Source organism: Glycine max, chromosome 15 (assembly GCF_000004515.6).
Source record: "Glycine max cultivar Williams 82 chromosome 15, Glycine_max_v4.0, whole genome shotgun sequence".
NCBI classification, from domain to species: domain Eukaryota; kingdom Viridiplantae; phylum Streptophyta; class Magnoliopsida; order Fabales; family Fabaceae; genus Glycine; species Glycine max.
The window spans coordinates 35,962,626-35,975,063 of record NC_038251.2 but is presented as its reverse complement, the minus strand read 5'-3'; positions in this window follow the sequence as shown (position 1 = coordinate 35,975,063).

Genomic DNA, 12,438 nt, shown 5'->3' with positions numbered 1-12,438 from the left:
TCCATAACCGACTCCACTGCAACCCCGTCTTTAGAAATCACGTGCCCCAAGAACTGCACTTTCTCTAACCAAAATTCATATTTTGACAATTTGGCAAACAATTTCCTAACCCTCAGGATATGCAACACAATTCTCAAGTGCTTTCATGCTCCTCCTTATTCCTTGAATACACTAGGATATCATCAATGAACACAACCACGAACTGATCTAAGTAATCATGGAATATACGATTCATATAGTCCATGAAGATAGCCGGAGCATTAGTCACTCCAAATGGCATGACTAAATACTCATAATGTCCATACCAAGTCCGAAACATAGTCTTTGGGATATCTTCCTTCTTAACTTGGATTTGATGATACCCCGATCGCAAATCGATCTTCGAAAATACCGTTGCTCCCCTCAATTGATCGATCAAATCATCTATCCTCGGTAGAGGATATTTGTTCTTGATAGTGACTTTGTTCAGTTGCCGATAGTCTATGCACATCCGCATACTTCCATCCTTCTTTTTAACCAGTAAGACCGGCGCTCCCCACGATGATACGCCGGGCAAACAAATTGTTTACTTAAAAGATCCTGCACTTGTGCCTTCACCTCTGCTAGTTCTACTGGAGACATCCTATAGGGCGCGATCGACACTGGATTCGCCCCAGGCACCAAGTCAATAATGAATTCCACTTCTCTCTCAGGTGGTAATTCACAAATGTCATAAGGAAAGACCTCTGGAAATTCTGACACCACCAGTATACTGCTAACTTCAGAGACCTCTTTCACATTCATGCAAAACAGCACCATGTAGGTTCGAACATCCATCACTCCATCGTTGGCAGCATTCTCTTTCAAAGGTTCTTTCGGAATTACATTTCCACCAAATACTAGCATCTTCTCTTTGCAGTCTAGAAAGATATGGTTAGTAGATAACCAGTCCATTCCCAAGATCACATCTAGAGGAGCTAAAGGTAGGCAAATCAAATCCGCCATGAAAGATCGACCCTCAACAGTTATAGAACACTTCAAACACATCCGAGAGGTGGTTACAGGCTCATTAGTCGGAGTAGACACCACAATATCATATGGTAACTCCATCGTACATAACCCCAACCTCTCCACACATGCATGAGATATGAACGAATGCATGGCACTAGAATCATAGAGTACATCTAGCAGTTTATTAGCAATCAAACACTTACCCTGTATCAAATCGTCGAAGGCAGCAGTTTCTGATCCACTCATAGCAAATACCCGGGAGGGTACCTTTGGTCTTCCATCACTAGTGTTTTTGTTGTTACTAACATTACCGCTCCTTGTGGGATTAGTAGATCCACGATTGACTGTGTTAGAATTGGTAGTTATCGTCGGTCTCCCAGTCATTCTACACTCTCGAGCATAATGGCCTACCTTGCCACAAATATAGCAACGATTTTCCTGTGTCTGCTGGAATATATATATCAAAACGCTCAGAATGAGACCCTGAGCGTGGTTCAGAGGTTGGTTTTGTTAAATTTTAAGTTGTATGCAAAACGATAATTTTTAGACTAATTAATTGAGAATTAATCTATAACTATCCAGTTATGGATTACTCTTCGCTAATTAGTCTAACCTGCGTATTTCTCCCCCAATGTACATACTTCTACCAAGAATATACATATATACACTGAATAATTTATATATATATATATATATATATATATATATATATATATATATATATATAATTATTTAGATGTAACACTTACAAAATTCCGGGTAGAAATTCTAGGATGTCACATCTTTGAATAAAATCAATCGGACGTTTTTCTTTGGAAGTTTCCTTGAATGAATTGACTAATAACCAAAGTGAAACTAAGGCTAAAATCAACTCACAAATCAAGCTTTGTCCGCAAAAATCACTAAAACCCGTTTTAAGGTCCAACGCCTTAAACGGTCCTCTCTGCTTTTATCGGTTAACATGGACTGTTCAAAAGCATAAAATCAACATGTAACTTTACCACTTTTGCAAGAACTACGTAGGTCTGAGTTCCTCATCGCAATTGAGGATACATAGGAGCAAAAGCCTCACTTTTGTAGACCACCCCAAGAGATCGTTGATGATCCAACACCTTAACGTTTCTCTCCTTTCAAAAGCAAGAAATTGTTAATGGTCCAACGCCTTAACGTTTCTCTCCTTTCAAAAACAAGAAATCGTTAATAGTCCAACGCCTTAACGTTTCTCTCCTTTCAAAATCAAAAGATCGTTTAATGGTCCAATGCCTTAAATGACCTTTGTTCGGTTAAAATTGATCTTGCGGAAAAAGATCAAAACAACTTAACCAACGTTTAGTTCTGAAAGAACTACGTAGGTCTGATTTCCTCATCGCATTTGAGGATACGTAAGAGCGAGGGAAACACCCTTGTCGACCACACCAAAATTAAAAACATAAAAAGCATAAAAACACGAAAAGACATAAAAAAGGGAAAATAAAATATTTTGAAGTCATATTTGCACACTTGATTAAAGGTTGTCGTCCCTTGTGATGGACGCATGGGGTGCTAATACCTTCCCTGTGCATAAAAACAACTCCCGAACCTTTCACGATTAAAGTTCGTAGACCACACCTTTCTGGTTTTTCTGACGTTTTCCTCAAATAAACGTTGGTGGAGACTCCGCAGACTTTCCTTTCTTGGAAGACGCACCCGTGAGCCTCGCGTCACCCTCCTGCTGAAGGGTAGGTTGCGACAGGGATCCTCTAGTAGAGTATTGGAATGACTTGAAAAGTGCCCTTAGGAAGAGGCCATCCCCTCCTACTATGAAAGGGAGCTTATGGACAAGCTCCAAAGGCTTAGACAAGGGAGTATGAGTGTTGAAGAGTATAGGCAACAAATGGAACTACTCTTTTTGAGAGTTGGGCTTAGGAAGGAGGAAAGAACAAGTAGTGCTAGATTCCTTAGTGGACTTAATATGGAAGTGAGGGACAAGTTTGAACTCCTTCCTTATATGGACCTAGATGACCTAGTCCAACTTTGCATAAGAGTAGAGCAAAAGATTAAAAGGAAGCTTACTTCAAAATCTTATGGCTCTCACTCTTATCCAAAGAAAGACCAAGGTCAAGGCATCTTAGGGGCGACACCTTCTAAGCCCAAAGATGATAAAGGGAAGACTAAGTGTGCTTAGGTGTCATGAGACATGTAAAGCATGAAGGACATGCACAAAGTGTGACTATATGATATGGCATTGGGGTGTAGCAAGCAAATGCTCACCTTCCCCTCTAAAATTTAATTGGATTGGGCTTCTCCATTTTCAATTAAATTTATTTTCCAACACACACATCAAATATTCACTTAATGCATGTGAAATTACGAAACTACCCATAATACAAAAACTAGTCTAGGTGCCCTAAAATACAAGGGCTGAAAAATCCTACATTTCAAGGGTACCCTACCTACATTATGGAGCCCTAAATACAAGACCCAAAATTAATGAAACCTTAATCTAATATGTACAAAGATAAGTGGGCTCATACTTAGCCCATGTCCCCGAAATCTATCCTAAGGCTCATGAGAACCTTAGGGCCTTTTCTTGCATATCTGGTCCAATCTTCTTGGATTCTTCTATCCAATGCCCTTGGGGGGGTAGGATTGCATCATTCCCTCCCCCTTGAAAATGATTTGACCACAAATCCAGAGGTTCTTGGAACTCTGAGCTTCTTCCCTCAACACCTGTAAAAAGAATAAAAACATATATATTAGTGGTGTTTGGTTTGTTGGAGTAAGGTAAGGTCTGAAAACCCATTTCCTGGGTATCTTTCCATGAGGGAACATGGTTCCTCACCAACTCAATGAGTGGTGCTACAAGTATAGAAAAATATGAGACAAACCTTTTTTAAAAGTTTGTTAAGTCATGGAAGCCTCAAATTTTCCTTATACTTGGTGGAGTGGCCCACTCAGGAATGACCTTTATTCTCTTAAGGCTCATGGGAACCTCTTGATCACCATTTAAAAAATTAAGGATAGTAATGCAATAAAACGTACCTTTTTTATATTCTCATGTTGATTACTCCTACCAAAAAGTATGACAAACCTAGGTGCTCATATGGGATACCTTAGGTTTGTCCCATAAGAGCACCTAGGTTTGTATTGAAACAAAAAAATAAGAACAAACCTATCTAATGAGTCCCTATGTACACAAATCATGAAGATGTTGAGTGCATGAGTGATTTTACAAAAGATGGTTGCACCACTTAACACATTCATCATACAACCTATTTTAGGGATTTGGTGCCTAATAATACCTATTTTTGGCACCAACAACTCCTTCTTCTTAGGGGGTAGATTTCTTCACTAGATTCTTCCTCTTTTGCTTCTTCACTTTCACTAGAGGAAGGTGAAGTAGTAGCCTCATCTTGGCTACTATAAATGTCTTGGCCCCTCATAATCATGGTTTTCTTGGTGGGGCATTGAGAAGTAATGTGTCCTCTTCCAAGACATTTAAAGCACTTTATAGAGATAGTCTTATCTTGCATACTAGCCTTAGGGGGTTGCTTTTCTATTGTCTTCCCCTTATCATCTTTGGGCTTGGAAGGTACTACTCCTAAGATGCCTTGACCTTGGTCTTTCTTTGGATAAGAGTGAGAGACATAAGATTTTGAACTAGACTTCCTTTTAAGTTGTTGCTCTACCTTTATTTCCTAATCAAAGTAAGCCTCTACATTGTCCTTCCCATGGAAGTATGAGAGGCTAATGTTTGCCTCTTGAGACTTTCTTTCCCTTTCTCTCCTATGGGAGTGAGGTCTAAGATGTGACCTATGCCTTCCTTCATAATAGTCACGAAGTTCTTCACTTAGGCTCTTGCAAGAGTCATGACTACTATAAGAGGCATGTTTTTCTTTTCTTAACTCTTTTAGTATTTTCCTTTTTTTTTCTTCTTCCCTTATTTGTTCCCTCTCATGTTGATTTATTTCTAACCTCTCTTTTCCTTTTTCTTTTCTTTCTAGTTTTTCTTTCCATAACTTGAGGGAATTCAACTCATCTAAGATTCTAGATAGAGGGTCCTTATGACTAGTACCCTCACCATTAACACTAGATGAATGATGACTCATGTTGGTTCCTAAGTTATGGTTCTTTCTTGTTGTGGGTTTGCAAAAGGTAAAAGCTAGGGTTCAAAAGAAATCAAGATAAGCATGATAAGCAAGAAGAAAGTATTATGCAATAACAAGATAAACTAGATGTGACTAGTAAAGAAAATAAGCTATGAAAGTAAGCAAAAAATATAAATTAGGCGGATCCTAAGAGTGTTTGGATGACCATATTTACGGTTCCCAAAACAACACTCACTATCCTAAGGTAAAATTACCTAAAATTATTACACACAAATGAAAGTTTGGTAACCTATTGGAGACTCCCAACACACTTCCAATGAAAGGCCTTTTTGTTGCAAAATTTGAAAGCAATGAAGGTAAGTAAATTGCCAATTACAAAGTTAAAAAAAAGTCCTCAATTTTGATGGATGTTCTCTCTTTGGTGTTTCACTCAATTTGGAGTGCTTCTTAGTCCAATAGCTCTTAAGGTGGTTGGCCCCTTGCTTCTTGACTCAAATTCTTCAAGGGATGGCACCAATCCTCCTTTTCAATTCCCTATATGGCAACTCACAAATAAGGAAACAAAGAGACAAGCGATAACTAAAGACTAAAGAAAATGAAATGAAAGCTAAACCAATAGAGTTTTAACAATACAAATTTTCAAGGATTATTCAACAATTAAGGTAATGAAAAACACATAAAATCAAGCTAGGACTCAAAAAAGAAACCTAGAATGGCTTTGGAGTAGAGTAAAAAAACAAAAAAAAAAAGCTCAAGAAACCTCTAGTTTTGGAACTTGTTTTCACAGTACTTTTCAATTGAAATTTAAGAACTAAGATTAGTATAAAATAGGCACCAATTTTGAGCCAAAACAACAAGCCCTTTCACTTTTTTTTTCCAAGACACTGATTTTCCTGCCAACTTTTGTGATTTTTATTATTTTTTCCTTTGATCCAAATCACATGGTTCTTTTTTTATAATTTTTTTCTAGATGTCTAGAAATTTCAGTAAAAATTTCAGCTCAAAATTCACAATGACCAATTCCCAGTAATTTTTACAAGTTTTTATATTCAAGTTGCCAGCACCAACGATTTCAAACTTCAAAATTTTTAAGCAAGGTATATTGATTGTCTTAGGCTTACTTTCAACCTTCCTATGTATGTTGAACTCACTAGGCTTGTTTACCACATTTTTAGAAGTTCAATATTCATTTAGGATCAAAATTTCAGCCAGCAATTCAATCACCAAAACTTAAATTCATAATAGACACAATCATAAGGAAACCTAAAAGTTCAAGAAAAGGTTCACAATCAAAGACTCTCTAAGAATTTTGCATGAACATGTTAAGGACTAATTAACATGCAAGATTTGACTCAAATCAACTAATAGGCTAAAATAATTTCATACACTCATGAACAAATGAGTTAGACAATGAAACAAGAAAAATAAAATTCAACACAACATAAGGAATCTTATGTGACAAGTTTCATGACTAGACATGACTTATATGACAAAACTACAACAAGTGAACAAGTCACTCCAGATTTTTGAGGTTTTATTCTACTTTAATGTTTTTGTAAGAATTTTATGGTTTAGGTTTCAGCCACAAAAAATAGCAAGACAAAACTCAAAGGAACCTAAACTCAACACAATTCATGGTTCAAGAACAAGAACAAGAAATTTTAACCATAGAAAATCCAATCTAGCTTCTATAGAAAGTTTAATTGGTGGAAAATTCTAAAGAATCATGTTAACAGCATTTAGCACAAGACATGTGAGGAGATTGATGTGTCATTATTTTTTCCTATTTCTTAACCCTTTTTGTCACCATTTTAATTACTGATTAGTCTTAATTGTTAAATTAATTATGCAGTTTTATCATTTGGGCCTACTGGACTAATTTTGTGTTTTTAATTTAATTTCAGAAGAATTATAAGCAATTGGGCTTGAATCCGGAATTGGGCTTGGACTTGAAGAGAGCAGACAATTTTATTTTATCAAATCTTATCTTATCCAGATTTTATCTCATCTAGATATTAGTTCATCCAATCTTATCTTACCTTATCTATATTTTATTTCATCTAGATTTTATTTTATCAAATCTTATCTTATCTTGTCCAAATTTTATTTTATTTATGGGCTTGGACTTAGAATAGATTTGTGAGCTTTGGGGTTGAGAACCTATATAACAGCACCAAGGTTTTAGTTTTAGGAGTCCTTTTTCGTTTGGGAGAAAGAATAATTTTAAGTTTTGCAGTTCCAATTTTTACTATTCACGTAGCAATAAAATTTCGTTTTCTGCTTCAATCTGCAATTTCATTTTCTACTGATTAATGGAAGGCTAAGTCTTCAGCGTTGTTTTCTCTTGAAGATCAAGAACAGCTCTCTTTGAGGTTTTATTATTACTATTAAATTCTGCTCAGTGTTTTCTCTTCACCAATTACTCTGTATTTGTTGCTATTAATCCATGCATGCTTAGTGCTTGATTAATTGTCTCTGTGCTTAATTTACGTTCATGCTTAATGATCAGTTTCGTTCATGATTAATTGGTGTATGTGTTGCTTAATCACATAATGACAGCCTTATGTTAATTTTCGCTTAGTAATTTAATTTAAGGTTGGATTAAGTGGTTGAATTGATTAAGGATAAATTCTTGTAACCTAGGATAAGAGACTTGCTTGTGAATCAAGGGGAAACAACATGTTTTAATTTTGTTATTTTCTAATTAAAATTTGCTCATTGTTTAAATTACAAAAACAACAACTCTCCCTAATTCGTTACTGTTTTATTACTATATGTTATGAACGTTTGATTGATCATTGCTCGTTGGGAGACGACCTAGGATTACTTCCTAGATACTTCATTTTTAATGTTTATTTGATTCGGGTACGACCTCGATCAGAGATACATGGAGAAAAATGAAGAAACAACAATGGAGGAAAAAGTAAAGCTGAAAATTAATGGATATTTAAGGAGGTGTACGTGAAGCTCTTATGCTTTGATTATCACTTGATGGAAGCTTTCTTGAGAAACTTCTATGGAGGTTGGATCTTTGAGCTTCAATGAGGTGATTCAATGGTGATTTTCAAACATGGAGATGCAACAGAAGATAAAGGAGAACAGGTGAGATGAGGCGTCATCCACTAGGGAATAAGCCATGGAAGGAAGAGCTTCACCACCAAGAGATTTCATATTCATCAAAGTTATGACAAGTGTTACAAATGTTTCTAGGCTACTAACTAAATGAAAGCTTCTTTGAGAAACTTCCTTGAGAAGCTTTGTTGAGAAGTTAGAGTTTATCTACACACACCCCTCTAATAGTTAAACTCACCTCTTTGGGAAGCTTTCTTGAGTAACTAGAGCTTAGCTACACACCCCTCTAATAACTAAGCTCACCCTCATGCCAAAATACATGAAAATGCTTAGCTACAAACACCCTCTAATAGCTAAGTTCATCCCTATGTCAAAATATATGAAAATATAAAAAATTCATACTACAAAGACTACTCAAAATGCCCTAAAATACAAGGCTAAAATCATATACTACTAGAATGACCAAAAAGAAAAAAAAAACCTATTATAATATTTACAAAGAATAGTTAACCCAACCTTAACTTATGGGTTCAAAAATCTACCATGAGGTTCATGGAAATCCTAGGGTCTTCTTTAGCCATTCTATCCCAACCATGACCTTTGAAGCTCGAGGATTCTTCTCACCTTTGAATTTTGAACTGAGGTTGAGTAGCCAGACTTACGTGCATATCACCTTTAGCCATAAGTGTTAGTGGGCTTTTAGAGGGACTCACGTATTTCTTATGCTCCATCTTGGACTAATTCTTCATGTGAGGTAGGTTGACTATCTCCTATTTTTATATTTCTCTCTCCCCCATAAATAGCCTACTATTTGGTAGTGGAAGTACCTGCCGCACGTGCTGCATCATCACTTTTAGTCAGAATGCCCCCATTATCCAATAATGATATCTCCTTATCATTGTTATTTTCCACCAGAATCCCGAATTTATTGCCACCAACAGGAATCTTAGATACATTTCCTTTTATCTGTCCTCCACCCAAATCTTCCTTCTTTTTTGTAAGGTTTCCTTTTTTCCTCATGATAGACCGTTGGACAATCATCCACTTGCCAAAACTGCTTCCTTCCTCATTTATTTCCATTATTCTGCCTGGGTCCTCCAATAGGACTGACATCAGCCTTATTCTGTACCTTCTTGTTTTGTAAGTCCTCCACCACCTGTTGGACATCACCACTATTCTCCCTGACTGAGCCTCATCTCCACCCCCACCTGTTCTACACAGTGATCCTTCTTTTGGCCAAAACGACCACATTGGAAACAAATTGAATGGAGGCCTTCATACTCCAAATTCAGTTTGTATCCCCTGATCTAAATATGAGGAACTAGAGGCATGTCTAAATCCAATTCAATGCAAATCCTCGCAAACTTTCCATGTGACTATAATAGAGTCTATATTATAGACATAAGTCTAACCACCTTCAAAAACTTCCCCAAGTTATCACCAATCCTCTTCAAGAAGACATTATTATAGAGCTCAATAGGCAATCACTGAATCCTAAACCAACCGCCACATGCTTGGTCGTTTCCTCATTCATTAAAAAGAATGGTTTCCATCGTTGAGCAATTTGATAGTGGTCAGCGACCATCCATGGTTTCCCATAAAGAGCCAAATTATAATCCTCTTGACTACTGAAAACCACCTAGTAGAAACCATCGTATAGATCAATAATTTGAATGTTGTCCAGCTCCTCTGAATCTTTGCTTCAATGAGATGAAAATTCGCCCTCCTTTCCAACACATTAACCACGTACCAAGGTGTTAAGCCATGAATGGTCATCTGAATAACTCTACATACGATAGTGGGATACTTGGTCCATCCCTAGAAATTGTCTCGTTATCATCGACTTCCTTTTCTATCTCCACTCCCACACCATCTGCACCCCCCATTGGATGATGCAGTTTATTCGCATATGATTTCGAAGATTCACTCTTATATGTCTAGCACCATCTTTAATCTTCTTCGTGCTTCTTTGGAGGAGGTCCCTCTCCTCAACTGTATTATCAGCCACTCCTTTTCTAGAAACCCTAGCAGAGCTCACATGTCTGCTCTAACCAAAAAAACTAGACGCTTTTATGCGCTAATCTTGAGAGGGCACACAAGATGTTAATAGAATGTATTTTTTCAAGAAAATAAAGATTTTTGTCAGCATTGAGTTTTACTGGAGATGGGATAAAATACAATCTCATGTTGATGTCATCGGAAGACAAACATTGGTGAGTTAACCATTGAAAAGTGGCATCATTTTTTTGGGTCCTTTTTTCACCATATTTGTCATTATCTTCTTTACTAATCATTGATTATATTTTTTTTATTTTTCTAGTTAATTCCTGCAAATGTGGTAAATAATTTCATCTATTGTGTAAAAAGAAATTATTGTTCCAGAAGATGACGATGAAATGATATAGAATGTATGGTCAAAGGAGAGAAAAAAAAGACATAATGAACAATATATATTCATTTCACATTTTCTGAGAATAATGTTGAGATTATAAGTGTGTGCATTAATTTGAACATATTACTTCTTCATAATTTCTTAAATATAGTTAAGTTGATGTATTAAATTGTTAGCGTGTTAGAACATTTTTTTTTCATCTTTAATTTCAATTTTATTGTCTTTTGTTATAACAATGGTGTTGTATGCTTTACAAATTATGTTCGGTGAAAATAGTGAGGATTTAGTTCAGCAGAGGAAATTAGAGTAGGATCTGGTGACAAACGGCAGAGCAAGATGGCAAAGCACAAACAAGACGCGTACACAACGGCCGTGGAGTACCAGCAAGCACTCCCAGAGGGAGTAGATTACGAGAGTTGGAGTTAATTTCGTACCTGATCCCTGTTTATGTTTTTATATATATGTTAGTTTGGACGAGAAAATTAGTTAGATGATTATGATCATACAATCCTTGTGACCTGTATGCGGATCACATGTCTCGCATTTTCCGCATTGTCTGCGTTGATGTTCTAAGCTTGTCTGTCTGGGTGGATCAAATAAACCTGAGAATTCCCAGTTTTAGTGGACCCCAATATATACTACTCTAGAAAAGAGACAAAATAGCTTTTTACACTTAATTTAACCAGAAATTTGAAAAAACTTTTGAATAAAAGGCATGACTAATTACTGTTTACTAAATGTACACGTAAATACGTTTTTCATCTCTCAAAATATGACGGGTTTTTACTTCTTTTTTGCTGGATAAACGGGTTTTTACTTTTATCCTTATACAAATTAAATTCAATTTCAGTTTTTATATTTGACAAAAAAATGATATGATTTTATACGTCCATCAGGAACTGAAAAGAACTAAAAAATTAATGTATTTTCAAGAATGATAATAATTTTCATTTATATATAATATAGTTACAATTCATTTGAAATGATGATATACTTACTTTTATCCTTATAAAAAAATGTATTCAATTTCGATTTTTATATTTGACACAAAATGATATAATTTGTCGTCCACCAAGAACTAAAACGGAACCAAAAACTTCCCCATATGCACCCTGCAGTTTCAGAAAGAAAAATGAACTTGTAGGTGAAACTTACTTTTCTTTTCGGCTTTTTCAACAAGATTAGTCAATCCAATTGGGTCTCAACGGTAAGGCAGATTTTTTTCCGTACAACGTGTTAATTTTAGTTCCATTTTCTTGTTATTTACCTACATATAAGCAGCTTAGGACTACATTCCGCACCAAAAGAAAAAGCCTAAGACAACATTGAGAGAAGAGAATAGTATTTTAACATGTAAATATCATTCAAACTAATTTATTCTAATATGATAAAAATAATGTTAGTGGCGATAATTTATCGTTTTGAAATGTAATTATAAATGTGTGGAAAAACTATTTTTTTCGAAGGACCAAAATACCAAATTAAATTTTTACCATATCACATTATATATATCTTCGTATTAAAATTACGCCTGTCATCAATTCGTTGGTAAGCTTTACATTCTTACACCGAAAAATTATTATTACACCAAAAAAAAACTTTATATTCTTCTTAACTCTACATCTCTTTTCAGTTTTCACTTTAACATGTGCTATTCTTGGGTCTAGCTAACAATGTTAGAAAGGCCTCAAAGAATGTTTACCAACCGAATGGAAGGCCAATTATATTCACTCCATCCAACTTTGCCTTATTAGCATCACAATCTAACCAAATTAATAGGTCAATTATATTAAAAAAATAATTAATGTCACTATATATAATACTAAAATTTATAATATATATTTAAAACACGTATAAATTTACATAATAAATTTTGTAAAAATTAATTTTGATCTA